This window comes from Petaurus breviceps, unplaced genomic scaffold, assembly GCF_028583685.1.
Source record: "Petaurus breviceps papuanus isolate PSGF00001 unplaced genomic scaffold, PetGlider_PUasm1.0 38, whole genome shotgun sequence".
Classification (NCBI taxonomy): domain Eukaryota; kingdom Metazoa; phylum Chordata; class Mammalia; order Diprotodontia; family Petauridae; genus Petaurus; species Petaurus breviceps.
This window is the reverse complement of record NW_027186304.1, coordinates 73,038,223-73,057,640: the sequence shown is the minus strand read 5'-3', so window position 1 is coordinate 73,057,640 and position 19,418 is coordinate 73,038,223. Positions and strand designations below refer to the sequence as shown.

Sequence of the window (19,418 nt, the reverse complement as noted above, 5' to 3'; positions counted from 1 at the left end):
TGATCAGAGTGGGGAGCTAGAGAGTTCAAAGGTATGGATATGATATGGTTTTAGTGAGATCTAAGGTGGACAGCTAGGTGACCCTGTGCGTAGAGTACTGGGCCTGGATTCTGGAAGATTCATCTTCCTGAGTTCAAATCTAGCCTCAGAAACTTACTGTTTGACCCTGGGCGAGTCTGTTTGCCTCAGTTTCCTCATCAGTAAAATGAGCTGGAGAAGGAAATGGCAAAATATTTAAGTATCTTTCCCACAAAAACCTCAAATGGGGTCACAAAGAGTAAGATACAACTGAACACAACAAAAGGTATCATCTTTTCTATGAGTGAAATAAAGATACATGTCGTAAGAACTGAGGGTGCTGATGAAGTGTAGATCCAGGTGTTCGAGGGGAAAGCAACTTATATTGAAGTATAAGGACGAGAATTGAGATGGAGGGGAAGACTGAGCTACGTTCTGAACTTGGAAAAAGAGAGTGCATGACCTGGAGACCATAAGATCACAGTAACCAGGTTCTTGATAGGATGATATAGACTGATGAAAAGAATCTTAGAGTAGGGGAGGCTATTAAGTGTTGGTGGCAGAAGGGTGATCCGGAAGTGGTAGGAGTATGCCAACTCTTTCTCCTGGACCAGTGTGTTTGAGTGAGAGAGACATGGGAGAAATAGCAACCAGCACTGGACAGGGTAGCCAAGATAAAGGATTTTAAGGAGAGAGCCAGCTGTAATGAGATAGATGGCTTTGTATTTAGTGAACCTGGTGGAGAATAGAAGGGAACTGGGAGCAGGGTAGATAATGAGGATTTAAGAAATACGGGAAGGGTGGCTAGGTGGCACAGTGAATAGAGCACTGGCCCTGGAGTTAGGAGGACCTGAGTTCAAATTCGACCTCAGACACTTGATCACACTTACTAGCAGTGTGACCTTGGGCAAGTCACTTAACCCTGATTGCCCTGCTTTCCCCCTTCAAAAAAAAGAAATATGGAAAAAGTTTAGATTTGGAGAGTGAGAGTACCATGTGGCAGTAATGGACCCTTACTAGTTTATTTTTTGTTCTCGCCCTGAAATTCTTTGAGAAGACATAGTTGTTATATTAATAAGTATCGTATCCAGAATATGATCAGAATGATGACAGAACTGGAGACTGTCATTCATTCACCTGTTGAAGCAAATGATGTTTAACCTAGAATATAGAAGCCTGGAAGGAAAGCAACAATACATGATAATTGCTTTTAAGTATACGTGTGTCCTTAGACAAGTGACTGTATCTCACTGGTCTTAGTTATTTTATCTGTAAAATGAAGGTTTGTTTTTTCAGTCCTGTCTTACTCTTTGTGATCCCCTTTGGGGCTTTCTTGTCAAAGATATTGGAGTGGCTTGCCATTTCCTTCCTAGCTCATTTTACAGATGAGGAAACTGAGGAAAACAGGGTTAAGTGATTTCCGCAGGGTCACACAGTAAGTGTCTGAATACAGGAAGATAAGTCTTCCTGACTGCAGGCCTGGCACTCTATCTACTGTACCACCTAGCTGCCCCCAAAATGATTACTAGATGCTATCTAAGTTTCTTTCTAGGTCTAAATCTTTGTTTCTATGACTATTTGAAGGGTTGTTATGTAGAAGAGGTATTAGATGGTTCTGCTTAGCCTCGTGGGCAGAACTAGAAGTAGTAGGGTATAAATTACACAGATTTCTACCGAATGTAAAGAAAAGCTTTCTCACAGCTATACAAAAGTGGTGTGAATTGTTTTGAAGGCAGTGAGTTAACTAACCACCAGTGGAGGTCTCCAGAGGGTGAATAGCCTCTTGTCTGGAACATTACAGAAGGATTTTTGGTTACATACCTATTGAACTAGATAACTTCCTACTGTGAGAAACTGATTCATCCCACAATTGGAAATAAAAAGCTTGAAAACACAAATTCCACTGAGAGTCTTTACATTAGCTAACTTATATTATCAAGTCATTTCCTGTTTTGAATGAGGTAGGTAGTGTTAGAGATGCCTTGGGTATTGATTAATCATCAAGCTCTCCTTCCAGGGAAAGGACACTAAAATAAACTCCTGCATTTTTTATTTTTAGCTTTATTAATTTGTCCAGTCTACATATTTTCTTTGTAAAAATTGATAAATTCCTCAAATGAGTATTTCACTTCCCTCACAACTTCCATGAATCCACTTTAGCATCTATTTTAGCACTATATGGTATAGTGAATAAAGTGATGAGCCTAAAATCAGGAAGACCTGAGTTCAAATATGACCTTTGATACTTACTAGCTGTGTGATTCTGGACAAGTCACTTAACTTCTCTCTGCCCCAGTTTCCTCATCTGTAAAAATAGACATAATAATATCACCTACCTCTCAGGGTTGTTGTGAGGATCAAATGAAGTTATATTTGTGAAGTGCTAGCACTAAATGCTAGAACCTGTGGCCTAGAAGGCCACATGTGGCTTCACAGAACAAATCACCTTAATAAAAGGATTTGTTCGGTAAAACTTGGACTCAGTCAAAAGGCTGCAAAAGTACCTGGAAGGCCATAGGTTCCCCACCCCTAATTTAGGCTATCTCAATAACTTTCACAAACCTTAGGTAAAACCATGAAGTCTTAAAAAATTTTTCTTTGGTCCCCTCCTTCTGTACCCCTATTTTAAATTAATATAAAACAATTTTTATTTTATTTTTGGTGTTTCAATTGTATAAATTGAGTATACAATAGCTCTTAGATCTCTCCCTCCCTACCTCTCCTCTCTCTGGCCTACCTTTGTTTTTCTATCCTTGTTTCCTTTTCCTGCTGCCTTTCTTTGAATGCCTCCTTTTTCTCTACATTCTAACTTTTTCTTGTGTAAAGTATGTGTTTCCCATGTAAGATATGGATGACCACAGGGACTGTATAAAGGTGTGTTACAAGAGGCATTGATAAATATCTCTGGGATCTTTCCCTCTCTTCTCCAAGGGAAAACCATGATTCCTACCTTGATAATAGTAAGAGAAGGAGCAATGAGGCTGGACACTCTGTTCTCTAGTTTCCAAGAGATGGGTACCATACTGAATCTGTCTAATTCATTAAATATTGCTGGTCTAGGGGTACCATAGGTTCAAAACAAAACAACTTTCCTGATAATTTCTGCCTTACCCCTCCCTTCCAATATTAATAATCTCAAGCTTAAATCCATAGGCTTAATTCCTTCCTATTAAATGCTATATAAAAGATTATCACAAATAGCTCATTAGTAAGTACATTCATTTATCCAAGAAGATAGCAAAAAATTTTGAAAAAAAAATTTGAGAAAAAATACAGAGTTAATGAGCTCTTCTGCTGGAAGTAATATATCTTAGTTCAAATCTAAGAGAGAAACTCTGATTTCAACATAGGGAAATTCCCTGAAGTCTCGAGGGAGGCAAACTGGAAATAAAGGACAAGTTGCAGAACCGGCTTCCCCTACATGTCTGCCACCACTTTCATAATCTGTCTTTCTTCACTGTTCTCCCCAAAGAGAGTCAGGGAACCACACATATCTCACTGGAAAAAGTAATGAAGAATGTTTCCTTTTTCCAGAGCTCTGGTACTCACTCTTCTCATAGCATCACAGCAGCAATTAGGAGAAAATCATGCAAAATGTTCCAGGCTTGGCTTGAAATCCAGGTCATACTTCCTTTCACACTCTTTTCTTCTTCCTACACATTATTACATTTCCTGATCCTTGTTTTTGGTGTTTCCCAAAATCTTAAGTGTTTTTTGTTTCTGTCTGTAAAGAACAGGATTTTTCTATGTACTTTATGAGTGTTAACGGGGGGGAAGAGGGACCAGAAAGCAATTATTACAACTATTTGCCTATATAATTCATTATTTTCCCTTATTTGGGAGAAGAGAAGGCACAAGTTAAAGATTGGTAAGAATTTAGTTTCAATGATTCAGATTGCTTAAATAGGACAACCAGAGACTATCTAGTTGAATTCAAGAATATCTACTGAAGTGAATTGTTGAAATATTACCTCCACAGAACACCTGTTCTGTTCTGTCTTCTGAGAAGAGAGGGACCAAGCAATTGGGAAACTGGGGTAGCAAAATGGTTTAACCCAAATAGCCTAGCAGACTTAATGGCCAGGTGGTCAGTCCATAAGAGTTATGAATTTGTGGTAGAATGTGTCACAGGTTATAGGAAGAAGCAGAAGTAATATTTTGTAGCTCAGTACACAAAGTAAGGGTTTAGAGAATAAGGAGGTTTGTATCACAGTAAAAAGAGGAATCCCTGGCCCAAAGGCCTGTATTATCTTGGACCAGGTCTTTAAAGAATGTTATCCCTGGAGAATATGGAGTTCTTAGTTGGCCTGTGGTCTACTGCAATTTCTTCTATGGGCCATATAGTTTTTTAAGATATAATAAAAACTCTTTAATTTGACTTAATGCAAAAATATAGCTTAATAGAAAATGCAATAGAAAATAGAATCTTCTTAAAGAAATTGGAATGTTAATAAGAAAGAATCAAGATTATAACATCTGCTTTAATAAATCTAGTAGATAGAAATTATTTTTAATTAGCATGTTAATTGTTTGGAAGTTTGAATCCTTCCTTTCACTGTTTGAATTCAAATGATGACCACTAAAGATCTGCTGCTGGCAATAAATTATTTCCTTTGAAAGTAAGCTAACACTCTCCTTCTTTATTTCCTTAGCAACAATTCCATCTCACTTGTTCCCCTTTTCCCCCACAGACATGGATAATATCTCATTAAAAATATTCTTGTATAAAATCCAACTTTATCCCTGAAAATGGCCCTTTGTTGTTCTGAGTATAACAGCTGATAGAAGTAATAACTTTCTAAAGTAAATGCTTGGTTTGGCTTCTGTCTAGTAGCAGTCAGTTTCTGAAATGAATAAATAAACGCATGGGAGGCAGAGAAGTAGAGAACTGAGTTGAACTTTAGCCTCACAGTCCTTTGCTTTGCAGTTAATCACAGAATCATATAATTTCAGAGTTGGAAGGACACAGTTCACACCTGAAAATAATTTCCTCTACAGTATTCCCAATAAAAGGACATCCTCCACTGAGGGGGAAGCTCAGTACCTCCCAAAGCAGCCGAATCCTATTTGGGGGGGGGGGGGGGGAATAACTTTTTTTTTTAACAAATAACTTATTTGTTGGGAAGTTTTTCTTTTTTTTATTTTTTTTTTGTTTTTTATTTTAATTTTCTTTTTATTTTTTGAAAGTTTTTCTTTATATCAAGACTAAATCTGCGCCTCTACAGTGTCCTTGCACTATCCCTAATTTCACCCACTAGGAACAGTCAGAATAAATATAATCTCTTTAGCACAGTGGTTTCCCATTGAGTGATGATATGGACCTCTAAGGCATTCATGATGATGGTTCAAAGGTTGGCACTAAAATGTTTTAGTGGTGCTTCCACTATTTTTCCACCATATATTTGTATGAGCAAGTAAATTCACTTTATTTTAAATCAAAATGTAGAAATAAACTCAAGACCAAAACAGATTTAAGATTGTGTGATACTAAGTCAGATATTGCAAACCTTTATTCAAATAAAAAAGTCCAGTATCAAAATTGAGTTCATGTATAACTAATATATGATGTTAAATATCTTCCAAGGTATAACTTAATTCATTAACCATGTTATTTATGTTAAACAAAATTCACAAAATAAAGAAATATCATACAAAGATTCTTATAAAATATCTTATACAAAATATTCGTAACTATTTTGTAAGTTGACTTTTATAATTTAATATTCAGTTTTCATAATTATAGTTAGAAAAAGTTTTTCTGTTTTGTCACTCAAGGGATAAAACAGCTTCAAGGAGCAGGACCTTTGGCAGTAGAGAAGAGAGCTAGTCCTAACAAAGAAATGAGCTGTGGAAAAGAGCAGAACCTGGAAATAAAGCTGAGCAACTTGCTTAGGAAAAAAATGCTGAACCCAAGGGACTCTGCATGAGGACTGCTTGTAAAGAAAAAAAATGTCCAAGCCCTGAAGTACCAGGAATTCTGAGTTGCCTTTGTCCCACATGTATCACACATGTATACCTCACTACCATTCTTTTTAAATCTTAAGTGACTCAGCCCATATATGCTGGGTATATATATGTGGTAGAATATTCTCCATGTTTAGGCAGAGAAATGTTTTTAAACTCTTGCTTGTATTTTGTTATCTTCATCTTTGTGAAGCTTAGGTAGCCTTTACTAAAAGCTAATTGTATACTGGTTGACTGTTAAAGGAAAGCAAACGAATGGGAACTGTTGATCTATAATGTTAGGAATAGGTACCCACAGAGTACCTTAGAACTCAAAGAAAGTGCTGCCCCTCTATCTGAGGTCTAGTAAGCCAGTTAAATAAGGAAATGAGGTTGTTCTGGCATTATCAGTTCTTATTGAAGCCAGACTAGCAAGTAGGCTGTTCAGTGACACAGTGCTAGGCCTAGAGTCAAGAAGACAGGAGTTCAAATCTAGCCTCATCCTTACTAGTTGTATGACCATGGGCGAGTTATTTATTGTCTTTTTGCCTTTATTTTCTCTACTGTAAAAGGGGAAAAATAACATTACCTACTGTAAAGAATTGTAAGAATATAATGAAATAATAAAGTGTTTGACACAATTCTTGGCAGCTAGTAGACTATATAAATGCTTATTTCCATCTTCTTTCCCACATTCCTTCTCCAATTCTTAGTGATAATAGGTTCCCATATGTTCACAAACTTTATGTTTGATGATGAATTTTGGAATTTTGCCAGGAATCAAAGTCAACCTTATTGACCCCTAGTTTACATGCCACATTTTACTTCCTTTTTGAAAATTGAAATATTCGCTCTTTTCCAGTCCTGTCAGATGTCTCCTGTTCTTTAAAATCCTGTTCTCTAAAATCTTTTTTTTTTTCCTTTTTGGAAGGCCATTGGGGTTAAGTGACTTGCCCAAGGTCACACAGCTAGATTTTGTGTTAAGTGTCTGAGGCCGGATTTGAACTCAGATCTTCCTGACTCCAGGACTGGTGCTCTATTCACTGTACCACCTAGCCGCCCCTATCCAAAATCTTTTGAAGGTCACTGATTATGGATCAGGAATTACATACGATAGTTCTTTCAATATTCTGTAGTTCACTTGACCTACTGACCTGAAGTCATTAAGAGTAAATAAATGCTTGTTTATTATCTCTTACTTATCCTGGATTTCAACTTATTTGCCATTATTATTCTGTCTTCTTTTGTCCAAAGAGCATTCCCCTTGGTAAAGAAAAAGAAATCAAATCAAAGTTGAATAATTCTTATTTCTCTCTTCATCTGTTATCGTTCTCTTAGCCCAATGGTTAGAACTCCTAGAGTCAGGAAGACCTGAGTTCAAATCCACCCTCAGACACTAACTAGCTCTGTGTTCATTTACAAGTTACTTAATCTCTGTTTCCCTCAGTTTTCTCATCTGTAAAATGGGGATAATAATAGCATCTACCTCCCAGAGTTGTGAAGCTAAGATAGTAATTGTATAACACTTAGAATAGTGCTTGACACATAGTAGGCGCTATATACATGTTAGTCATTGTTACTGTTATTATCATTTTCCCTTCTAAGCAGCAGTTTTATCCCTTAATTCTCTTTTCACCAGCATAGGTTTAAAAAAAACAGCCCACAACCATAACAAATAATCCTTTTATTGTTCTTACTATACTTTAACCAGCTTCAGCTCACTCTGTGTTTTTGGATCTTTAGAATTCCATTCTTCACTGCTTCCCTGTGTTCCATGACTGATTTCTCACATGTGATTTTTTTATGTTGTTATGAGCTTCATAGACATCAATAAACTTGAACATTTCCCTAAACAAAGAAGAGCAGAAAAAGAGGACTACATATGAAACTATGAATTTCATTTAGTTTCATTTAGTTTAGAACTTCATTTAGTTTCAGGATTTTTTTGTGTGCAGAATATTTCACATTTAACATACTAGTCTCATCCCTGCTCTGTGCTGTGTCCCTATCTGAACTGTCTTCTGATCTCTTCTCTTTATTTCTTTAATGTTTTATTGACTCTTTCCTTCCATTTTAAAATATCACTCTCCCTACTTTCACACTTTCTCAGAACCTATCAAATATAAGCCCTTCCTTATAACAGAAAAATAATAATACAGGAAATTCACATACATTGTGTCAGACAATTTATATCTCACTCAGCACCCCTTGGTGTGTCTCCCCTCTGCCAAGAGGTGGGAAGCATGATTCATTATTAGTGTTCTAGAATTGATCATTGCAGTCAATGATTGCATTGATCAGAGTTCTTAAATTCTTAATTCCTTCATAGATGTTTTCGTTTACAACATTGTAGTCCTTGTATAAATTGTTCTCCAGGTTCTTCTCAATTCATTCTTTATTAGTTCAAATTAGTTCTCTAAATCCATTCCTTTCATCATTGTTTTATGGCACAGAGATATTCCATTTGCTGTGATTTGTTCAATTTTTCCTCAATTGACAGATACTCCTTTATTCTTCAGTCCTTTGCCACAATATAAAGTACAGCTATAATATGTTTGTATATATAGGGCCATAGCATCTTGCCCGTCTTTACTCTAAACCCTTTGAAAATACTCTCTCTTGAATCTATAGTCAGATTATACCTGAATTTTTTTCTTCTCTAACATAAACTCTGAGATAGAGTGATCACTCACTTCTAAAGTTCCCATTATTTCCACTTCAGTAACCAGTTCTTCCTTGTTGGTGAGAATGAATTCCAGCATGGAATTTTTTCTACCTTCTTGAGGATATAATTGTTATTAAGGCTAATCAAGAAAGGATTATCTGTGTTGTTGTTGGCAGAAAGCTCTAGAAGATGTCTGAATTATCAAGGTCCCCAATTATTACTTCATTATAATTCTGTACCATGTTTATGATTTGCTTCCTGAACTACTCAGCTCTTTCCTCTTCTGTTCAAGTGGTTTGGAATAGATTTCTTGACAAAATTGCTTTCATTTCTTCTTCCAATGATCTTTACTAAATTTCACTCCTCTGATGCTTCCTGGATTTTCACATATATCGTTATAATATATAACATCGTAGATAATGCTATTTCTTTCAATAAAGTATCACCTTCCAGAACTGCACACCTATATTTGTAGAGGGAGTTCCTTCATTTAGAATTCCTTCTATCAGTGAAATACCAGTTCTAGGTCTTATCCTAATGTCAGGATGGGTTTGGACAATTAGAGCTCAGTCATTAGAGCATGGTTAGTGTACTCTTTATATGGAGTATTACAAAGTCTACCTCAAGAAGTACAGTGGAGGCCCTTTTCCCTTCCCATATCCTTTCCCACCATTCCTGTTGTCTTACTGTGTAGTGAAAAAAGTTTTTATTTGACTGTGCTTAACTGAAAATGAGGGAGGGGCGGCTAGGTGGCGCAGTGAGTAAAGTGCCGGCCCCAGAGTCAGGAGGACTGGAGTTCAGTTCCAGCCTTAAACACTTAACACCCACACAAAAAAACTAGCTGTGTAAACTTAGGCAAGTTACTTTACCCCAGTTGCCCTCCAAAAGGCAAAAAAAGAAAAGAAAATGAGGGAGCATCAAAAAGGAGCATCCATCTCAATCCCTTCCCCAGTGGCAAATGAGGCAGTAATTGCTGTGGGCCACCACATGGGAGAGGTGTATCAGGTGTTCTCTGTCATCTAGCTACCATGTGGGTGAATCTTTGGTACCACTTTTATTTTGTCTCTTTGTGTTTATTCTTTCCCTATCATAGGTGAATGAGTATCAGAGAAGGGTGTATACTAGTTTATGACTAGGTAAGCTTTGAAAGGTTGGATAAGCTATCAGAGGGACTGCCACTGTAATTAGTACTAAGAGTCTGCTTGTAGCCACAGCAGCTGAGTATGGTAAGGAGATGAAGCAGCTAAGTGAGCTGATTAACTCAGCCCAGCAAGGAGCTAGCCTACCTGAGCAGTAGATCACCTAGTCCATTGGCTATGCCAAGAAGGAAGAAAGTACTCCCAGGGCCAAGAGGGAGGATGTTTTGTGGCAATCATTTAAAATTTAGTAGACTCTGGACTTATCCAACCATTTTGGAGAGCCATTTGGAACTATGCCCAAAGGGCTATAAAAAGTGCATACCCTTTGACCCAGCAATGCCACTTCTAGGGCTGTATTCCAAAGAGATCATACCAATGGGAGAGGGACCCACATGTACATAACTATTTATAGCAACTCCTTTTCTGGTGGCCAAAAATTGGAAATTGAGGGGTTGCCCATCAACTGGGGAATGGCTGAACAAGTTGTGGTATATGTATGTAATGGAATACTCTTGTGCTATAAAAAATGATGAGCAGGCAGAAAAACCTGGAAGAACTTACATGAACTGATGGTGCAGTGAAGAGAGCAGAACCAGGAGAACATTATACAGTTACAGCCACATTATTTAATTTTAATAGACTTGGCTCTTCGCAGCAATGCAAGATTCTAAGACAACTCCCAAAGGTTCATGATGGAAAATGTTGTCCACATCCAGAGAAAGAATTAGAGAGTCTAAATGCAGATCGAAGCATACTGTTTGCTCTCTCTCTTTTTTGTTTAGCTTTGTTTCTTCTTTCTCATGGTTCATTCCATTGGTTATAATTCTTTTTTTTTTTTGGAGGGCAATTGGGGTTAAGTGACTTGCCCAGGGTCACACAGCTAGTTTTTGTGTTAAGTATCTGAAGCTGGATTTGAATTCAGCTCCTCCTGACTCCAGGGCCGGTGCTCTATTCATTGCGCCACCTAGCCACCCCTACAATTCTTCTTTACAACATGACTAATGTGACAATATGTTTAGTAGAGCCTATATCAGATTGCATATGCTCTTGGGGAGAGAGGGGAAGAAAATTTAAAACTCAAAAAGCTTCTAGAACTGAATGTTGTAAACTAAAAATAAATAAAATTTTAAAAAAATTAAAAAAAAATAAGTAGACTCTCACCAGGGAACAAGTGGTTATGTAGAAGGGAGATGGCATGCTCCAAGTTTGAGATGTTTTTATACTTCAGTCTTGGCTATACCTTCTCAGTAAATATCCCTTTCTAGAAGTTCATTGATCTGAATTGGTTAATTGATGCAAAGGAGATCAATTAACTAGTTAAATGAGATTGAAGGAAGGCACCACATGGAGACTTATAAGTCATAACCCCAACAACCCTTCATGGTTACTCATAGAATGCTGAGGGGCCTCAACCTGACAGTCACGGTTGGGAAAGTAGTTACATAAGACTTCTTTTTCCTATAACTTTCCAGTGCCCTTTTCTAGCACAGAGGCACCTTAGTACAATAGGAAGAAGGATGACTGGAGACCTAGTCCCTGGGTGAAAATTCTGCTTCTGATACTTAATACCTTTGTGCCCTTAGACAAGTCACTTAACCTTCTTGGGCCTCAGTTACCTCATCTGTAAAATGAGTGTATGAGACTACATGGTCTTGAGGTCTTCCAGCGCTAATCTATGATCCAAAATTTGCTCTCTGGTGCCATTTTATCTTGCTTGTTATCTATACTTTGTGCATCTTTGCATAGATATCTGAAACCGTGTTTTATTGCTGCCTCTTTTATTATATTTTTATTGCTGCTTCCTTTATTGCCTCCTGTAAATTACCAAATTTCTTTACTGCTTTTTGAAGTTTTTCTCCATGGGATCTGGTATGGAAGATAAATGTAGCTAGTTTTTCCCCTTCCTTTTCCTTTTTTTACTTTAAAGTTCTTCTGATTAGATTTGCAAGATAGCCAGCAAATATATACCAGTCACTGTCTATTCTAATTCTATAGTATCTCCTATATCTACCCTCTTCCCTTCACTCATACTATAATCATGCTAATTCAGGTCTTCATCACTTCTTTCCTATTTCAGTGGCTTTCTAATTTATTTCTGGGCATCTATCCACTGTCCTATCTGATCCATCTTCTACACAACTGCCAAGTTGACATTGCTAAAGCACAACTCTGAACATATCATTCTTTTCCTCAAGGAGCTTCAGTGTTCTCCTCCAGGACAAAATGTGACTTCTGTGTTTGACATTCAAAGCGCTTTATAAACTGGTTCCAGCTTACTTTTTTTTTTAAGGTGATTGCACATTATCTGTCCTCATGTGTTCTATGCTACATTCAAACGGTATTTCTTGCAGAACCCCACATATGATGATTCCCATATCTCTATCTTTGCACAGGCCGTATGTATATCTTGCCTAGAATCCTCTCCTTCTTGGAAAGTCTAGCCACTTTCCTGGATCCGATTAAGTCTACTTCCCACAAGAAACCTTTGCTGTTCTCTCCAGGTGTGAGTGTTCACCTTTCTCCTGCTGTATTCGGAATATAATCCATACAAAATAAATGCAAAGTAATATGTAATTACCAAATTGCTAATCAGCCCCAAGTTACTTTGTTTTTATTTTGTATAGATCATACTCAAAATAGAATATGTGCTTTTTGAGCACAGGGATTGTTTTTTTTTTCTTTGTATCCCCAGCACTTAGCACAATGCCTGGTATGTGTTGTGTAGTCATTCAGTCATGTCCATTTCTACGTGATCCCATTGGCTTTTGTCTATGAAGTTTCTTGAGAAAGATACTGGAATGATTGGCTATTTCCTTCATCATATCCCCATTTTATAGATGAAGGGCTGAGGGAAATAGGGGTGAAGTGACCTGCTGTAACAATAATGCAATATTCACAACACCCACAGTGGTTATGAGTATGCTGGTATAGTTGTGAATCACAAAATGTAACAGACTCTCCACATGAAGAGCAGAATCAAAGCCTTTATTCAAATACCAGAAATCCGAGTCCCAGAAACAGAAAACCAAAGTCATTACAGTAGCCATGAAGTTGGTACACATGGTTAATGCAGTGAACACCCACATTTCCAAGCCTTCACAGCAGAACAGGCTTCCTCAAGCAGGGATCCTCTGTCACTCACGGTAGCTCCTCAGCCTGATTCTTAGAAGTTCTCAGCAGAAATTCCCAAAGGAAAAGTCTCAGCAGAAGTTCCCAGAAAAAAGGTCTCAGCAGAAGCTCCAGCCTCCTGATGATGCTCACTGAGAGAAATTCTGACTTTCCCAGCTGGGGTTTTTCCTTATATACAGTATTGCTTCTCCCTGTTCAGCCCCTTCCTGTTATGTCAGCAACTTCCTCTCAAGGTATTAACTACTTCTGCAAGCTTAAACAAGGTGTTAACTTGAAACAAGGTGCTAAGTACCTGCTTGGTTGCCAATACTAAGGGACATGGGAGATCTTCAGATTCCATTAACATTACACCTGCCTAGGATCACACAGCCAGTAAGCATCTGAGGCCAGATTTGAATCCAGATCTTCCTGACCCCAAGCCTGGTGTCCTGTCCATTGCACCACCTCCTGCCCTCCTGGCATATACTTGATGCTTAATAAATGCTTGTTGAAGAATTGTTACTTGCAATACATCTATGCCCGGAAGTATATTATTTCTAACTTTTAACCCATAGTTCAGAAATGCAAATTACATTTCTTTTTAATGAATTATTCACTACATTTCTCTTCTAAAGCCCTTTCCTTGATCAACAGAAGTGATTAAAGAAATAACACATAAGATTTTCAGTTTCTTGTCCAAGACTTCATAATCCTTGGCAGTGTATGTGTGTGTTCCTCCTGGCAGCATCATTTGTGCCCACATAAATCTCTGGAAGTAACTGGTAATCATCAGGTTTGACCAGTCTGGTGACGTTTTCCATTATGTCTTGGATACATACTCTGAGAAGACAGACCTTTCTATTATTGTCAGCTCAACAAATAATTGCTGTCATACCCTTCACGAGGAAATTGCCCACCAGCACCACTCACCCTTTCTTCCTCTCACCATTACTGGATGCTCTCTATGTTGATGACATCTTTGTTCCTTGGTGCTTTGCTTTCATAGGACCTTGTTCCTTTCTTTATAGGAAGATCACATCTGTTGCTTAGTTCCATGTATACAATATGTCTTTTTTCTTTCTTATTTGTGTCTTTATTTGAAGGTGCTTTAAAAGAAACATTTCATCTTCTTTAGATAACTTGAAAAAGATTCTTTATTCCTCAGATCTTTCATCTTCCCTTCTAGGAGATACAGTAACCTGAATTATAAGCATTTTTTTCTCCTTCCCTTCTTCATTGAAGTCAAGTCCAAACTAGTAGTTTTAGCACTTGAGCCTTAGGTCGGTGCCACATTAATTAACTGTGTGATCTTGAACAAGTCATTTGATTTGTGCCTTGGCTCTCTCATCAGTAAAGTGAAGAAATTGAATTATATGCTTTCTAGGGGCTCTTTCAGTTCTGACATTCTGTGACTCCATAGAGTATTCAGATAATCATGTAGTAAGGTGCTTATTTCAAATTGAAAATAAACACACTAACTGAACCATATACATGGTTCTTTCTGTTTCTTAATTCATAATGCCAAAGTCATTTAGCAATTACAAAACTAGGTGTTGTTAGAAGGATTTGTATTAACATGTTAGATTTTCTGATTGAAGAGAAGCTTATTTCCAAAGTATGTAAGAGGCAGATTGGTAAATTTAGGCTGAGGTTGTAATACTAGCAGCTAAATTTCCCAAACAACGATTAGGAGATACAGATTAGTAAAATTTTCAGTGACTTACACAATTTTTTTGATATTTACATCGCAGCCTTTTATGTGTATGTTTCCTGAATGTAAATATATTTGTAATTTAATAGAGTTATGTGTATTTGTGAATGAATGCAGTAGGGGTTTGAGAACTGACTGGCATCCTGGGATTTGTTCATATTGACAAGCTTTTCTTCTCAACCCTCAGTGAGTTGGGACTGTTACAGTCTCAGAGGCAGACTTGATTCATGCTAAATTAAAGGGACATGTATAGCCTGTACAAGACAGAGGACGGAGTGGAGAGTAAGAACTGAGTAGCAGAAGTGAGAAGTTAGTAGCACAGGGCAGTCAACCAAAAGGAGAATCTGAAAGGGGGACTAAACTGTGACAAGCACAAGAAAGACAGAGGTGGACCATTAGGCCTTGCAAGCATCTCAAAAGAGAAGACTTAGCCTGGTGCTTTGGGCTTTTCATCACCTCTTCAAAAATGGAGAGAAGTTCACCCCAAAGCCCCTGCTTTATCCCCAACTTCTTTTCCCCATACTTGTCTAGTAACAGTGTAATACTCTGCTTGCTTCTCTGATCTAAATATTTCCCATATCCTGATTTTTGCATCAAATAAAAAGAGACTAGGGGTAAACTAGAAACACACAAATTTAAATTAGGGAAGAATCAAATCTCTGTTGGCATTTTCCTAACGAGTGTGTGTGTTGATTATATTAATAACTTTTTGATAGAAAGTCTGTGAAACAAAGAAAGTCCATACAAGCCTTAGCATCATTTTTTTTTAAGTGAGCCTATTGTTGCGACAGACTAAATTTCTAGAGAGAAAGAGGGGACAGAGGTGAGGGAAGTGACTACAGAAATGATCACATCCTAAACCACCCTACCTCTCTTCCCCACCAAAAATAAAAAAAAAAAAGATGAGAAAGGCTTGGGAAGGACTCAGCTAAGCTCCCATCAACTAAGGAGGAGGGAACAGAAAGTACCAGCCAGCTACCTCTACCCTCTACAATGACACCCAGTGGTGTTAACATATTTTTTTATCATGTATGTTGGATGTTATAGATCACATAGAGATCAGTAATTGATATAGAGTTGACATAATTTTGATCGCTTTTTTTATATTAATAAAGTCTGAGGCTTTGTTGTTTTGTGTTTCCCCCCCCAAGCCTTCGATATGTTCCCACTTTCAGGTATCTTGTGTCAGACCCTCAAATTATTTTATGTCTACTGTATACATATTGTCTAGTCTGCCTAATTTTCCCATTTGTTTTTTTAGTATTATCTCAAATGAAATAATATTTGTAAAGCACTTAGTATAGTTCCTGGCATCAGTATATTAGGTATTTAATAAATACTTGATTTCTCTCTTTCTATGGGGCTATCTGTGTGTGTGGCCTGTCTCTGTTTCTTTATCTGTCTGTCTGTTTTTCTTTGTATACTCCTTTGCTATTAAGTACATTTGCAAATATAATATTACTAAGTGTAGAGGTTCAGATGCCCTCAGTGGAGAAAACTGTTAGCCTGATTTCACAAATCTTTTCGATTTTTCTTCTGTTTGTTGTTCTCTGTGGTAAATTATAGCCAAGTCTGTCTCCATCACAAAGGAGGAAGTAGGTCTTGGGGAGCTGCTAGGATTTCAAGGGATAAGATCCTAGACTATGGTACAGATAGAATTTCAAAGTAGAAATCCCTGGCCTGCAGAGCATATAGTATTACAAGCCACTGGGAATTGAAGAATGCTGATGAACAATAGCCCGCTGCCAGGTAAGCAGCTTGAGCATAAAGGTTTCTTTGTTTCCTGAAAAATGAAAGACTTTACACTGGTGTTATGATATCTGGTAGCTCCCTCTTTACCTACCCACCCTTACCCCACCCCCATATATAAACACAGGGCACAGAGTACCTTCTCAGACCTCATGGTTCACCCATACCTACACTGACCATATATTTCTCTTTCCACATATATTTCTCTCCCCCCTCAGTTTTTCCTACCATTGTACTGATGTCACCAGATAATAGAGTATACATTTATTAAAATTGTAGAACCATATCAAGCTCTTTGTACAATTTATCTGCCACTTAATTTTTGAATGTTGGTGCATCAGAGGAAGTTATTTTCATATTGGTTAGGTGGCATGATGGATAGAGCCCCGGACCTGGATTCAGGAAGACCTGAGTTCAAAACCTGACTCAGAATCTAGCTATGTGACCCCGGGCAAGTAAAATAATCTCTTTCAGCTATGGTTTTCTCATTTGTAAAATGGGGATATTAATAGCATCTACTTCATAGGGTTGTTGTGTGGATCAAATGAGAAAAAGACCTATAAGACATTTTCCAAGTCTAAAGGTACTAAATAAATGTTAGTTATTATAGTTATCATTATAATCAATTTTTGGAATCAAAAAGTGGGGGAAAAGAAAAATTACACCACGATTAACTATAGTAACTTTATCCAGAAGCATAACTGATATAAATTAATTGATCTTTTTGCAAATAATTATCATTAGCCCTGCAGTACTTGTGATGACCAAATGTCCCATGAAAGAAACTTTCTTGTTTTGGGGCACAGCATAAAATACTGTTTTCAAAAAAATATCTCCAAGGAATGTCTGTTAGCAATTCTTTCATTTAGCTCTAATTTCCTTCTTCCTTTTTACTTAACCTAGACTAAGGATGGCAAGATTGATATGATCCAGTTCTGACAGGAATATGTCCATTCTTCAATCACTGGACAAGAATTTTACTTTTAGAATCCAATTGTTAAATAAATGTTTATTGACAATCTGAAAACTGCAATTCTTAGCATTCTTTGACCTCATCTTCTGATACTCTGCCACCATTACCCTAAAAGCAGAAGGGAGCTTGTACAAGAGTGAGAGCCATTTAAATTCCTTTGTTTTATGGCTTCTTATGGCCAAAAAATATGACATCACTAGGTGCCATGTGCCTCTGCATAGCCTGTCATGATCCTTGCATAACAGACTTGTTCTGTTGGCAGGACATAGATAAAGTCTTTCCAGGATAACTACCAGAACTCACACTTAGCTGGCATAGCTTTAAGAACTCAAGGTAACCTCCAAACCATGGCATCACAGTAGACTTTGTGGAATGATATATATTTATGTACTTGACATACATACACACATACATGTACATGTGTATACATGTTAATATATATGCATATATCTCAGAATTGGAAGGACCGCAAGTGTCAGTGTGTTGGACTACCACGGTTCATATCCAACATGAATCACCTCTCTAGTATCTTGACCAGAGTTCATACAGCCTCTGCTCAGCAGCCTCCAATGTCTGGAACTCAAAGGGCAAGGCTAAGTAAACTGATGTACTGGCTGAAACTTTGGATAATTGCAGCTCTGTTGTTAAAGTCCAATGTTGAGCAAACAAGGTACAGTTAACTAGTTAAGAAATGCCAGTAACCATTTTACAAAAACCTCATCTATATGTTGAGATCTAGGTGAAAATTTCTTTTTTTTTTAATAAAAAAGAATCTGGACCTCCAGAGTAAGCTACAGTAGTTAAAATTTAAACATGAGGAATTTTTACATTTACAAATGTCATGAAATCTTTTCAGCACAATGGATATGGCTGCATCAGGCTTAATATGTAAAATTATATAAATTGTTATTTCTCCTATTAAAAATCTGGAGCTAAAGTCATAATTACAAATGAGGAACTGCCTAAAGTCAGGTATTTAATTAAAGCAGTAATTTAATGAAGAAATTAACATTTCTTTTTCATCATTTGGCACTTCCTTCATCTAGCTGAAAAAGTAACTGTGTTTTTCTTAGCAATATGTGTAGCTGTAGTATAATAATGGTGGTAGCCAATATTTTATGCTCATTTTGTTTGACATTTGCCCTGAATGCTTTTTAAGTACAAAGATCTTAATTTTCTAAAGTGTGTAACATTCTTTATATAAATACTTTATTAAAAAATATAATAGAAGGAAAACTACTTCTTTAAACCTGTGAGACTTTTATAGTTGCTGTGAGGATCAAATGAGATAATGTGTAAAGTACCTTACAACCTAAAAGGGCTTTATGTATGCTGGTTATTTATTGTCACTGTCATCATTATTAATTGTTGTTACCGTTATTAAGTCTAGCTGTCTTATTTTGCAAATGGGAAAACCAAGACCTAGAAAAGTTAGACAACTTATCCCAGCATTATTTTTCTGGAAATAGTTTGCTAAAAATTGATGTTTAATTGTCCACTTGGAGTTAAAGAGTTATACCATTTTTAGAACCAGAAGGGACCTTAAAAATCATCTAAGCTAACTACCATTCCTTCCCTTTCCCTACCCCAATTTTTCAGAAAGAAGAAAGTTGAAGACCAGAAGTGTTCAGTGATTTCATTAAGGTTACAAATCTAGTTTGTGGTGGGACTGGATATTCTTCCAAATCAATAAATGTTGGTTAATGGTCTAATATGTGCAAGGTATGTTGTAATGTTTTCTGTGATCCGCAGTTCTCATTTGCAATACGTCTCTGATTCCTTTGTCAAAGACTCACAGTAATGTGAAATCCTTTCTTCTCTTTTCTTTTTTCTTTTTTTTTTTGGAGGCAATTGGGGTTAAGTGACTTGCACAGAGTCACATAGCTAATATTTGAGACCAGATTTTAAGTCAGGTCCCCCTGATTCCAGAGCTGATACTCTATCCAATGTGCCACCTAGCTGCCCCAATAATGTCAAATCCTGATGTGTATTCAGAGTGTTTCTGATTCCCATCCTCTTTTCGGTTATTCTACATTGAGCTCAACAACTGTGTTGTTATAACTCTTATTTCATTGGGACAAAATTGGATGATGCTGAGAACCTCATTGGTTG

General features: G+C 37.1%; 1 long non-coding RNA gene across 3 annotated transcripts in view; it reads left to right on the top strand.

Annotated features, from left to right (window-relative positions):
- LOC138170592 (uncharacterized) overlaps positions 1-19,418 on the top strand; it is a 72,095-nt gene that overhangs the window by 42,181 nt on the left and 10,496 nt on the right. For 2 of the 3 annotated variants that reach the window (XR_011170678.1, XR_011170675.1), the window contains exon 6: positions 18,906-19,028. This is a non-coding gene — a long non-coding RNA (uncharacterized lncRNA). Of the gene's footprint in view, positions 1-5,793; positions 6,603-18,905; positions 19,029-19,418 lie in introns of those variants that run through there. The other variant, XR_011170681.1, reaches the window with a different exon arrangement.